Source organism: Neofelis nebulosa, chromosome 3, assembly GCF_028018385.1.
Source record: "Neofelis nebulosa isolate mNeoNeb1 chromosome 3, mNeoNeb1.pri, whole genome shotgun sequence".
NCBI classification, from domain to species: domain Eukaryota; kingdom Metazoa; phylum Chordata; class Mammalia; order Carnivora; family Felidae; genus Neofelis; species Neofelis nebulosa.
Window position 1 is genome coordinate 152,432,758 of NC_080784.1, and position 14,477 is coordinate 152,447,234.

Below are 14,477 nucleotides of genomic sequence, written 5' to 3' on the forward strand. Positions count from 1 at the left end.
TGTCAATATTTTTTTCTATAGTTATCTTTGACTAATAAATATTGTCACTTTATATTTTGAAAATTAGTACCATGTACTATAAACTATTAACTTGTCAGGGCACGTGGGTGGCTCAGTTAGTTGAGTGTCCGTCTTTAGCTCGGGTCAGGTTCATGAGTTCGAGCCCCACATGCTTCATGCTGAGAGCAGCAAGCCTACTTCAGATTCTCTGTCATTCTCTCTCTCTGCCCCTCCCGCGCTGGGGCTGTCTCTATCTCTCTCAAAAACAAAAGTAAACACTAAAAAAATATATTAACTTACCTGTTTCTAAATAACTCTCCCAGCGTCCCCATTTATTCAGACAATAGTGTAAGTGTCGCTCTTTTGAAATTATGCAACGTTTTGGTGAATGGTAGAATTCAGGTCAAGTGAATGCAAAAAAAAAAAAAAAAAAAAAAAAAGACTTTCCTCAGTTGGGCATGTTTAAGACAAAACGACAGTGGTGGACTTTACTTGTCTGAGCAATTGACTGAGCAAGAAGACTGCCTGAAACTTGAACAATCTGTTATCTAGATATCATTACAATGTAAGGAGACTTGCTCACCACAGTAGGTATTGTTATTGTACTTGTATATAATTTAGAGAATATTTATTTGAATTGAATGTTACTTGCATTTTCATTTTATCTGACAGATTGATTTATCTTGTTCAGTGACCTGTCATGTTACTGGTAATAAGAATGTGGATGGCACAATCACCATCATGACTAGCAGAAAGGAAAGAGCTCCTCTTTAAACGATCACATTTAATCAGGAATATCTTGGTGACTCACAAGTTAACAAAACTTCCCACTCTGTGTATTCAGCCAACAACACCGCCAAGTGTCCAAAACCTAAATGTAGTTCATGACATACACACAGTGAAGCTGCAAATAAGAATAATTCCTGATGAAAAAATAGATATCTAAAATGTTACTGTCAATTTGTCTCTTTGGTATCTTCTGAGTCAGCTTTTATGTGGTGTTAATGCAATCTCAAGCTATATTAAAATATATTAAAATACTGTTATGGTTACAATATAACATATGCAAAACTCTCACAGTGTGGTTGGACTCTTGTAAACATCAGGGACAGATTTTCAGAACTCCTCTTTGCTCTATCTATACTCACACCCGGAGTGATCTCATACTGTGTTATTGTTTTAAATACCATGTTCAGGTTAAACTCAAATATATGGCTTGGATTAGATCTAGGACCTGAACTCCAGATTCTTTTATATTTTTAATTTTATTTATTTATTTTTGAGAGAGAGAGACTGAGAGTGAGCAAGGTAGAGGCAGAGAGAGAGAGAAAGAGAGAGAATACCAAGCAGGCTCTGCACAGACACATCTTGAACCATGAGTTCACGACCTGAGCCAACATCAAGAGTTGGATGCTTAACTGACTGAGCCACCCAGGCGCCCAAACTGCAGGTTTTTATAACTGTGTACTCAGCATCTCCAATTGATATTAAAAAGGGATCTCAATCATAATGTCACAATCTGCTCTTTCTGCATACTTTCCCAGACACTTAATGGTAGCTACTCTATTTAAACCACTCAGGTTACAAATAATGAGTGCCACATTTGTCTCTGTTTTTCTTACACCCTACATCCTCTCCACAAAACAATATTGTCAATTCTCTTTTGAACATGTAACCAGAATCTATGTCTCACTCATCCATTGTTACCATCTGAGTCCAAGCACCATAATCTCTCACCTAGATTATTATAACAACCTCTCTACTTATTTGTTCATATATATCACCTCCTGTATAGTATATCCTCCCAAGAGCTGTAGAATGAATATTTAAAAACCTATGACAGATCATGTGCTTTTCCTCTCATCTTTCTTAGAGTAAAAGTTAACATTTTTATAATGGCTTACACTGTTATGATTGAGAATCCTTTTCAATATCAACTGGAGATGCTGAGGACACAGTTAGTTATAACAATCTGGAGTTCAGGACCTAGATCTAATTATGAGGCTACCACTAAGTATGTGAGCTCAGCTCCAGTGGTGTTCTTGAAGTTCTGATACCCAAATCATAATAAGACATTACATCAGAGTGAAATAAGCCATACAGAGAAAGACAGATACCATATGGTTTCACTCTTATGTGGATCCTGAGAAACGTAACAGAAACCCATGGGGGAGGGGAAGGGAAAAAAAAAAAAAAAAAAGAGGTTAGAGTGGGAGAGAGCCAAAGCATAAGAGACTGTTAAAAACTGAGAACAAACTGAGGGTTGATGGGGGGTGGGAGGGAGGGCAGGGTGGGTGATGGGTATTGAGGAGGGCACCTTTTGGGATGAGCACTGGGTGTTGTATGGAAACCAATTTGACAGTAAATTTCATATATTAAAAAATAAATAAATAAATAAATAAATAAATAAATTAAAAAAAAAAAAAAAGACATTACAAAAAAGGTAATTATGGACCAGCGTACCTCAACACACATACGCAAATATTCTAAACAAAATTTTAGGAAATAACATCCAATAATATGTGAAAAGTATTAACTGATGACCAAATAAAATTTATCCCTGGAATGTAAGGCCATTTTAATATTTAAAATAACCAATCAATATAACTTAACAGATCGATAAAAAATAAAAGCATATTATCACCTCAGTAGATACAGAATAATATTTGACAACATACAACATCTATTCCTGGGGCACCTGGGTGGTACAATTAGTTAAGTGCCAAGTCTTGATTTCAGCTCAGGTCATGATCTCACATCTCGTGGGATTGAGTCCCATGTCAGACAGTATGAAGCCTGCTTGGGGTTCTCTCCCTCTCTCTCTATCACCCTCCTCCCCGCTCCTGCTTTCTCTCTCTCTCTCTCTCTCTCTGTCTCTCAAAATAATATATCTATATATCTATATATACATATATACATGTACACACGTGTATATATGTATATATAGATATATATAAAATCATCCATTCTTGACAAAAACACTTAGTCAACCAGGAATAGAAGGAAACCTCTTATATGTAATAAAAGGCAGCAATGAAAAACCTACAGCTAAAATCATACTTAATGGTAAAAGACTGAGTGTTTTCCCCCTAAAATTAAGAAAGACAGGTATTTCTGATCTCACCACTTCTATTCAACATTGTATAGTTATTCAAGTAAAGGAATAAAAAAACACCTAGATTGGAAAGAAATAAATAAAAACTGTTTTATCTGCAGATGACTTGATTGTGTATATAAAAAAAATGGGATATACAAGGAGGCTAGAACTGATAATTGAGTTTAGCAAGGTTGCAGGATATGAGATCAATATAAAAAATCAACTATATATATATATATGTATATATATATATATACATATATATATATATAAAACTTTTACTCTAAGTTAAATTTTACTCTAGCAATTAAAAATTATAATTTAAATTATAAAATAATGCCATTTATCATAGCATCAAAAAATAAGTATTTATTGATAAATCCAACAAAAGATGTAGAATACATGTGCATTGAAAACTAGAAGCTATTGCTGAGAAAAATCAATAAAGACCTGTATAAAAAGAGACACATACCCTGTTCATAGGTTAAATTGATCTTTAGATTTAAATCAATCTCAATAAAAGTCCCAGAAGTCATTATTTTGGGGGTAAAAATTGAGAAGTTGATTTTAAAATCGTATCAGAATGCAAAGCATGTGGCATGCCAAAACAACTTTGAAAACAGATCTTGAAGCTCAAGGAATAACACTCTTCGATTTCAAGACTCATTATAAAGCTACATTAATCAAGACAGTGTGAGATTGGCATGAAGAGAGGCAAATAGATCAATAGAACAAAGAAGAGATTCCAGAAATATACTTTTATGTCTACGGACAACTAATTGTTGACAAATATAAAAAAGCAATTCTGTGGATGTGATCTTGTTTCCAACAAGTGATGCTGAAATGCTTGCCTATCTATAGGCAAAACAAAGAAACACACTTTATATCTCACACTATGGATAAAAATTGACCAGAATTGGATTATACACCTTAATGTAGATCCTAAAACTAAAAAGTTCTAGGAGAAAAATCTTTATGACCTTTGTTTAATCTAAGATTTCTTAGATATCATATATAATATATAGCATCCAAAATTGATAAATTGAACTTCACCCAAACTGAAAATGTCTGTTCTTTGAAAGGCACAGCTAGGAGAATGAAAAGGCAATCCATAGACTCAGAGAAAATATTTGCAATTTATGCATCTGACAAAGGCCTGTGTCCAGACTATGTAAGGAGTTCCCAAACTCAATAAGATAACAGCAACCCAATAAAAAATGGGCTAAAGGTGTGAATACACACTTTAAAAAAATGTATATAGATAGTGAACAATCACATAAAAAGATGTTTAATATAATTAGTCAATAGAGAAATGTAAATTAAAATCACAATAAGATACTGCTCAAAAATTACTAGAATGGCTAAAATTAAAAAGATATATCAAATATTGGAAAGGATGTGGAGGATTAATGACTCTCATAACACTGCTGGTGGGAATGTAAAATGGTACAGACACTCTGAAATATAAGTTGGCACTTTTTCTAAAAGCTAAACGTGATCCAGTCATGTCATTCCTAGATATTTACTCAGGATAAATGAAGGCATATATCCATCCGTTCAAAGACATATACAAGAATGTTTACAGAAACTGTACTGGTAATAGCCAAAAATCTGGAAACAACTCAAATGTTCATCAACAAATGAATGCTTGAATAAGTTGTGGTATTTCTGTACAATGGAATACACTCAATACTAAAAAATATATATAAATTATGATACATATATGTATATGGATAAGTCTCAACATAATTATGCAAAATAAAGCCAGGCAAAAGAGTACATGCTATATTATTTCATTTATATAAAATTCTATAAAATACAAACTAATCTGTAATAGCATAAAGTAGGTCAGTGGTTGGCTGGAAGTGGGGATAGGATCAGGAATGGGGGCATTAAAAAAAAAGTTCAGGAAACTTTTGGAGGTGGTGGATACATTCATTTCTGTGATTATGGTGATGCATTCACAGGTGTATACAAATGTTAAATCGAATCAAACTAAAAATGTTGTACACAGTTACCCTATATTAATTGTATCTATATATGCCGTCAAAAAAAAGAAATAGAGTTTGAATTTAAAGTACATTTTGTTCTGATGGTCAAATGTAAGAGATGAAAAATTATTTAGGATTATATACATTGTGACCAATGCCAATCTCAACTTTAATGTTTTTAACATTTTGGTTTTTTTTTTTAATTTTTTTTTCAACGTTTTTTATTTATTTTTTGGGACAGAGAGAGACAGAGCATGAACGGGGGAGGGGCAGAGAGAGAGGGAGACACAGAATCGGAAACAGGCTCCAGGCTCCGAGCCATCAGCCCAGAGCCTGACGCGGGGCTCGAACTCACGGACCGCGAGATCGTGACCTGGCTGAAGTCGGACGCTTAACCGACTGCGCCACCCAGGCGCCCCAACATTTTGGTTTTAAGAAGCACATTTTCCAGGGCCCCTGGATGGCTCAGTAGGTTAAGCGTCCGACTTCAGCTCAGGTCATGATCTCATGGTCTATGAGTTAGAGCCCCTCATCAGGGTCTGTGCTGACAGCTTAGAGCCTGGACCCTGTTTTGGATTCTGTCTCCCTCTCTCTCTGCCCATCCCCCACTCACACTCTGTCTCACACTCTGTCAAAAATAAATGCACATTAAATTTAAAAAAAAAACACATTTTTTTTCCTCACGAGAACAAGTAAATCATAAGCAGAAAGATCTTGTAAAAATTTCCTTTAAATGTATTTTTTCCCTACGATGAAATGTAATTTTAACAAAAACAATGCATTTGCAGCAGTAAATGAAGCATACTGATAATCAATCCACAAAGCATAGGCATGTCCAAAAACCATCAGTTTAAGAGGCAGGGCGCCAGCTTCTAGTTCACCATCACTGGTGACTAGTAACTCCAATAACAGTGTAATCCGAGGAGGGCCATTTAACTCTCTACTACCAGTGTCCCTTGAGGTTTAATAGGGGCAGCAGAGATATATATTACTATGAGGACAAATGCAATAACAGATGAGCCTTTGGCCATCCTTTTAAGTAAGGTGAATTAACAAAAGAACTTATTGGATGCTAGCTATTTTCTACTACAACTCTGTCTAAAGTTCTAGTCGCTGCAAGTTTGGCTAATTTAACCCAAGAGACTTAACCTGGGTGTAAATGGCTGCTGCCTTTGACATAAAAATGTATGCACCTCATATTTGAATGTACTTATTTTGTCCTATATAACCTTTAGGTAAAAATATTATGGCATAGATAACTAATCTAAGAAATTCTTTATACAATAATAGGGAGTAATCTAAAAAGAAAATAAATTCACTCAAAAAAAGTAAACTAATTATTGGCTTCAAAGTTATTTTGATTCTTTTTATGATTTAGAATAATAGAGGGGCGCCTGGGTGGCTCAGTCAGTTGAGCGACTGACTTCGGCTCAGGTCATGATCTCATGATTTGTGAGTTTGAGCCCCGCATCGGGCTCTGTGCTGACAGCTCAGAGCCTGGAGCCTGCTTTGGATTCTGTGTCTACCTCTCTCTGCCCCACCCCCACTCATGCTCTGTCTCTCTCTGTCTCAGAAATAAATAAACATTAAAAAAAAAAAGAATAATAGATATATGGTTCAATAATATAAGAAGAACTTTCCTGTAACATGGACACTGTTTTCCTAAATATTCCAGTCCTGATACTGGAGTGCTAGGTTGATGTGGTACATCTGGAACACTGCAATTTTCTCTTACCCTTCTTTCTCCTCAAGCTCTATACCTGGGAGACAGTGTCAGGTTCCAGTTTTCCCTGCACAAACATTTAACCCTTTTTCTTCTCTTCCATGAATTCTTCTATTTTTATTATGATCGAGGTATAATTAATACACAATATTATGTTGGTTTCAGGTGTACAACATAATGATTTGATATTTGCATATATTGCAAAACAATCATCTCAGTAAGTCTAGTTAACATTGTTATGCCATGCATAATTACAAAATTCTTTTCTTGTGATGAGAACTTTCAAGTTTGCAGCTTTCGTATATGAATGTAGTGTTATTAACTCTTCACCATGCTATATTGTATCTCCAACACTTGTTTATTTTATAACTGAAAATTTGTACCTTTGGACCTTTTCACCCATTTCTCCCACCTGTTATCCCCCACAATCCTTCACTTCTGACAACCCACCAATCAATATCTCTGAGCTTTTTTTTTTTTAGATTCTACATATAAATGAGATCATACAATGTTTGTCTTTCTGTCTGACTTATTTCACTCAGCATAATGCTCTCAAAATTCACCCATGTTGTTGAAAATGGCAAGATTTCATTCTTTTTGTGGATGAATAATATTCCATTGTGTATGTATACCACATTTTCTTTATTTATTCATCGGTAGACACTTAGGTTGTTTCCTTGTCTTGGGTATTGTAAATAATGCTGCAATGAACATGGAGGTGCAGATGTTTTTTAAGTTAGTATTTTTGTTTCCTTTGAATAAATACCCGAAAGTGGAATTGTTGGATCATATGGTAGTTCTATTTTTAATTTTTTGAGAAACTTCCATACTATTTTCTCTAGTGGCTGTGCCAACTTACATTCTCAGCAACAGTGCACAGGGTTCCCTTTACTCCACATCCTGGCCAAGATTTCTTTCTTGTCTGAAAAGCTTCTTAATGCACTTATATTTTTAGTCTCAATTTCTCTTGTATGGCATTTTTTTAAAAGTTTTTCTCCTGTAGTTCCCATTTGTTACTCATCACTCACTTTATAAGTTGGTCAGAAATGGCTACTTCTAAAAAATGTAGACAATATTATATTCTATTAGTTGACATCTTCAAGCCCCAAAGCATTGGATCAATTCTGCTTATCGTAGCTGCTGATTTTGAAAATTCCTTCTTACATTTACAGGTATTTCACATAATGTTGAACATGCATTGGAATAGTCACTGTGTTTGATGATAATGGAAGGACCCTAATGTTTGTACAGTGAGGCTGTTCAGGCCAATCTGCTCAAATTCTTCCATTCTGACCTGCATTTGAATCCTACTTTCAATAACGGTCTTTTTAGGGCAGTACTAAAACCCAGTCAGCTTGGTGTAAGGTGCTTTATGTTTATAGTTTTCAGTGATGAGGAAGTATGATTTGCTTTATGGTGTATGTGTGTGTGTGTGTGTGTGCGCGCGCGCCTGTGCACACATGTGTGTGACAACATGCTACATTATTGTTGCAGTATTTGTAAGATCAGTCTGTGGGTTTGGCAAAAATGGTGGAATACAAGTACAAAAGTGTTTTTCCTCAAACAAAAGATTTTATCATATGTAATGGGTTTTGAAATTTTTTAAAATTCTGAAGTTAGAACAGGGGCTAATCCTTATGAGTGTCAAAGATGTGGAAATTGAAGCAAGTCCCATCAGTGCCTTCATTCTGAGAATAATTTTCCATGCTGGTTGCTATTCTGTGCCCTGCATGAGTGACTCAGTGTGCACCTAAGGACCATTTTAATGTGTGGCATCTGGATGGACACCTGGAAGCTGTGAAGCTTTGAACTAAGGAGCCATTAATGCTAAAAAAAAATTAACATTAATGTTGATTATCCCTCTTTAACTTGTTTCACCCACAACTGCTCAATCATTCTGCAACCGGATTACTGCCAGTTCCATATGTTTCTGTGTCACTTAGGCTTGACTAATTAAAATATTCTGTTGTAGGTGCCGCATAAATTTTAAAAGTCTGAAATGTCTCTTTAACCAATTCAGGAGACTTCTAATGTTTTATGAGAATTAATGTATACATTTCTTTTAACCTGCCAAATGCCAAACATATGACCTAAAATTTTATGTTCTGTCTGGTTTTGCTTCAGAACGACAACAAATCTATGCATATCAGCTGCGTTCTAAACTCGGCCAAAGTGGAATACTCTTTATAACCCTGATAGATTTCCCTTAACGTTTTCCTTTAAATGTACTCTTGCTCATGAATATCAGAATATTTTTAGCCAAAGAATCCTTGAGAAAAGGAAAAATACTCATTGGTAAGGAAAGAAATGCAAACTAAAACATCAATCAAATACCATTCCCTTTTTTCAAATTGTCACTGATATGAAAAGATAATAATCAGTGTTGGCATTCTCAAACACCGCTAATGTGAGTGCAAATTGGCAAAATATTTAAAACGTAATTTGGCAGCATATAGTGAGTGCCTTGATATTTTCATTTTGTTGTTTCAGTTTCATTCAAAAAGTGTAACAGGCAATAACCAGATATGTACAAATAGTCATTAAAAATATTTATCATCGTGTTATTTTTTTATCATAGTGTTATTTAAAACAGCAGAACTTAGAAATTTAAATGAGTCATAATGCGAAAACCATTCAATACATCAGTTCTTCCATGTGAGAGACAAATGCTTTGTTTACAATGGTTTTGAAGACTGATGCCAAAGGAAATTTTCTTTTTTTTTTACGTTTTATTTATTTTTAAGTTTAAAATTTTTATCTGAAGTAGAGTTGACATGTAACATTAGTTTCAGGTGTACAGCATGGTGATTTAACAGTTGTACACATTGCAAAATGTTTACCCTGGTGAGTGACGTTACTGTCTGTCTCCATACTAAATTATTACAGTCTTATTAACTATATTCCTTATGGTTGTGCTTTTCATCACCATGACTTACTTATTTTTATACCTGAAAGTTTTTGCCTCTGAATCTTCTTCACCAATTTTTCCTATTTCCCTGTCTTGTAACTATCAGTTCATTCTCTGTATGAGTCTCTGTACGAGTCTCTTTCTTTTTATTTATGTACTCATTTTGTTTTTTAAAATTTCATATATAAGTAGCATCACATGGCATTTGTCTTTCTCTGCCTGACTTATTTTACTCAGCATGATACACACTAGGTCCAACTATGTTATTATAAATGGCAAGATCTCATTCTTTTTTATGGCTTAGTAATATTTCATTGTGTGTGTGTGTGTATACACACACACACACACACACACACTACATCTTCTTTATCCATTCATTTATTGATGGGCACTTAGATTGCTTCCATATTTTAGCTATTGTAAATAATGCTGCAACAAAGATAGGAGTATAAATTAATGTTTTGCACCAAAGGAAATTTTCTTGATATGGTAACATAAGGGAGAAAAATCTTCCAAGCAAACCAACCCATTGCATATGTGTTTATAGAAATACTGAACTGAAGGACAGTGCATTAGCAGTCCTTATCTCCAGTGCTATTTTTACCTGTTCATTGATTTATTTTATTTACACATCTCAATAGGACCACTTTTTTTTTTTAATAATTAGGAAAGAGCTATCATAAATGAACAAGCATAACAAAAAATTGTATTTTTAAATAGCTTTAAAATTTACCTCTAGTGAGTGAGTATATTTATATGGTATATTTATATGGTCCTATTTAATTTTTAAAAATATTTTTTGGGCACCTGGGTGGCTCAGTCGGTTAAGCATCTGACTTTGGCTCAGGTTGTGATCTCCTGTTTTGTGAGTTCAAGTCCTGTGTCGGGCTCGCTGCTGTCAGCACAGAGCTTGCTTCCAATCCTCTGTCCCCCTCTCTCTCACCCTCCCCCTTCTTTCCAAAATGAATAAACATAAAAAATATATATTTTTAAATCTCTTTCTCCAACAAAATTCTAAACTTCTTGAGGTTGAGCCTATGTTGTTTACTTCATTTTTATCTTGTGTGGTTCTTTCGGAATGCATATGACTCAGTTAGCTCTGTGAAGTTTTGGTGAGATACATATGCCCAGCCCTATTTCTAGAGATCCTCATTTCGTATGCCTGTTGTGTCACTAGTGATTCTGATGTGCACAAAATCTGAGTCAGGAGTTTGCTTTTTAAATTTAATTGATAGTGAAAGATATGTTATTACTTACTACCTCATTAATGGCAAGTATTTATTAGAACTTAATTTGAGTTGGTTCAGATAGGTTCATTTGGACATTGGTTTACAATGTAGTAATACCTTGGTATAGAGATTAATTTGAAAAACAGTTGTCTCAGTTCCTTTTGGATACTGGCAGGGTACAAATAGACACACAATAAAAATAATTTTTATCTCTCTGTAGATTCCATGTGAAGAATCACTATGTAAACACTAGTTGGGAGATAAAAGAACCAATAAATTAAATCAAGTCAGGTCACATGTAATTTGTTTCAGAACATATACGCTATTTTCATTTTCTGTTGTGGAGCCAGGCCACATATTTCTGGGTTTTTACTTTTCATCCACTTCTTCCAACATCACTAAGGAAATAGTTTTCAACCTATTCTCTGACACTTCATAAAATAGAGCAACAACAAGGATCGACACAATGGCACAAACACTGAGTAATTTGGTTATATAATTAACTGTGTGAAACCATACTCCCCAAACAACACACACCCAGTGGTAAGAAATATTTTTCACTTTTGATTATTATTCTAACTGATTTGTGTTAGTAACAGTTGTCCACTTATGGTTTCTGAACAGTCAAGCCCCTCTTCCAAGTCAAGCTTAAAAGACATTGCTCTTTTGACACAGTTTTTTTTTTTAATTTTTATTTATTTTTTAATGTTTTTATTTATTTTTGAGAGAGAGAGAGAGACAGAGACGGAGTACTAGTGAGAGATGGGCAGAGAGAGGGAGACACAGAATCCCAAGCAGGCTCCAGGCTCCCAGCAGGCAGCACAGAGCCTGAAGCGGGGTGAACTCACAAACCATGAGGTCATGACCTGAGCCCAAGTAGGATGCTCAATGGACTGAGCCACCCAGGTGCCCCTTGACACAATTTTAAGTGGCTTAAGAAGTGATCTCCCTGGGCTCACTTTGATCCCATGGGAATATATTCTTGCTAAGTTTGGTGCTCTCCACCTTTGGCTATGGAGATGAGCAAACTATTTTTAGTTAATGTAAGGAAATAAACCCAGAATGCTTGCATTGTAAACAGTGATTAAAAATTTAAAATCTTACTGCTCGTGCTACCTTAAATGCATTGCATTTGAACTATTGATTTATTAGTTTTTAAGAGTGAGTGCTGTTGAAGTAACCAAACAAGAGGCCCTGGATACCAAGGTAGCACCGAGAGGCCTCTGTGACAGCCTACCTGAGTCAACCAAAACCTCAGCTGGAATCAACGCTCTTCCTTATGAGAATATCAAATTTAAGAACAAGCAATCACAGACAAATAGACTTTCCCGCAGGATGGCAGCTGCTGAAGCCATAGCCAGTCGGTTTCCTTGCTCTGCTTCTGCATCTTTTCTATAAAAACCTGTCCCCCAGCTCCTTTCTGGGAGTGTCCCTAGCCACTTTTGGTTTGGTGCCGCCTAGTTGTGATCTGTGCATCATCAAATAAACACTGGAAAATTTTAAGGTACCTCAGTTTACCTTTTCACAGACCTTCATATTAGACATTTCTAGGCATGAATTTTGATGCTGAGTTGCTACTTACAAACCCGTTGGTCAACAAATTAAAAAAATATTTGGGAAATGTTTCTTTACATATTTCCTGAGATCTTTCGTAAATTTCTCCAGTGTTTAGAATGCTACTGTTTTCAAATGCTTCCTGGAGTCTATTTAAAAAGCCTCCTGATTTAGTTTAAAGCCTGCTAACCTCAACTTTTTTATGTTCCTGTGTAGTAGGAGTGTATCTAGTCACCACTTTTATCAGAAGGACATTTTAGAATTTAAATATCATAGAAAATATGGAATGTTCCTGGAGAAGGTTGATCTCAACAAACAGAACAGGAATAAACTTGCCCGGTAAATAGTCTTTAGGAACAGGATTACTTCGCACTAACCCATTTGGTAGGTAATTTAGAACCTCTGGGTGAGAAGGAAAAAATGTGAGGCCTTATCAAGTTAACTGTGTGGCAGTAAGCACAAAGTTCATATCAAAGGTGAGATCTGGGCAAGCTTATTTAATTAACTGTCTTTGGTAAAATTTAGAGCAAAGACCATGGTTCCTTCAGCAAAGAAACCTATTTCCATGTGAGTTAATAACAGTTTTAATAATAATAACAACTTTTTGTAACAATAATTACTTTTCAGGCATCCCAAATTGAGGAAGATGCTCCAACATCTTTTTTTTTTTTTTAATTTAAAAAAAAAAATTTTTTTTTTCAACATTTATTTATTTTTGGGACAGAGAGAGACAGAGCATGAACGGGGGAGGGGCAGAGAGAGAGGGAGACACAGAATCGGAAACAGGTTCCAGGCTCGGAGCCATCAGCCCAGAGCCTGACGCGGGGCTCGAACCCACGGACCGCGAGATCGTGACCTGGCTGAAGTCGGACGCCCAACCGACTGCGCCACCCAGGCGCCCCGGATGCTCCAACATCTTGAAGGCACATCAGTTAGCTTTGCATAGATTATATTAATTTTGAATACAAATATCTGCTTCTGACTGTTGTGTATGTGAAACATATGCGGGTGGTCCACACGTTGCACAGCAGTGCCGAACCACAAAAAATGATTATGCAGGCTCACCTGGGCGGCTCAGTGGGTTCAGCATCTGACTCTTGATTTTGGCTCAGGTCATGGTCTCACAGTTTGTGGGATTGAACCTCAGGTTGGGGTTCAATCCTACTGCACATAGAGGAGCCTACTTGGGAGTCTCTCACTTCTTGTCTCTGTCCCTCCCCCATTCTTTCTCTTTCTCTCAAAATAAATAAATAAACATTAAAAAATGACTGTACAAGCTGGAAATGGGAAAGTGATTCTAAAACAATGGAGAAAATTACGATTGTTTCATGATCTTTAAAATTTTTTGGTGCAAAGGTATTAAAAACTCTCTTATTTAAGGTTATAAATCTATAGAGAAATAAATAAAATACTAAAACTAGTGTTTATTTAGTATACTGTTATTTAAAAATTAGAAACAAAAAGGTTTCTTTTTGTAAAAACCTTATCAAGAACAGTCTGAACAGCACTTGCCTTCTTTTTGTTGTATAAGTTATATAGATTCTTTTTTAATGGCTTGACAATTATTAGATTCTTTTCTAAGTTTGGATCAGCTTTCAACACAATATGGTTTGAGTTTTCTATGTTGTGAAACATCTTTGAGAGTTTCTTTAGTGTGAAGTATATTTATTATTATTATTATTGTTTTAGAGAGGGAGCACATGAACAGGGGAGGGGACAGAGGGAGAGAGGAAGAATCTTAAGCAGGCTCCATACTCAGCATGGAGCCTGATGCAGGACTCCATCCCATGACCCTGGGATCATGACTTGAGCAGAAATCAAGAGTCAGACGCTTTGCTGAGTTCCTCTGGTTGGATATGCATAGTTATGTATGTTAGCAGCACTGTCAACATTTCCATGGTCAGCTCTTTCATCTAAAACTTCATTTACACAGAATTCAAATTTAGCAAAGTTATTTTCACAGCGAGGTAGAAGT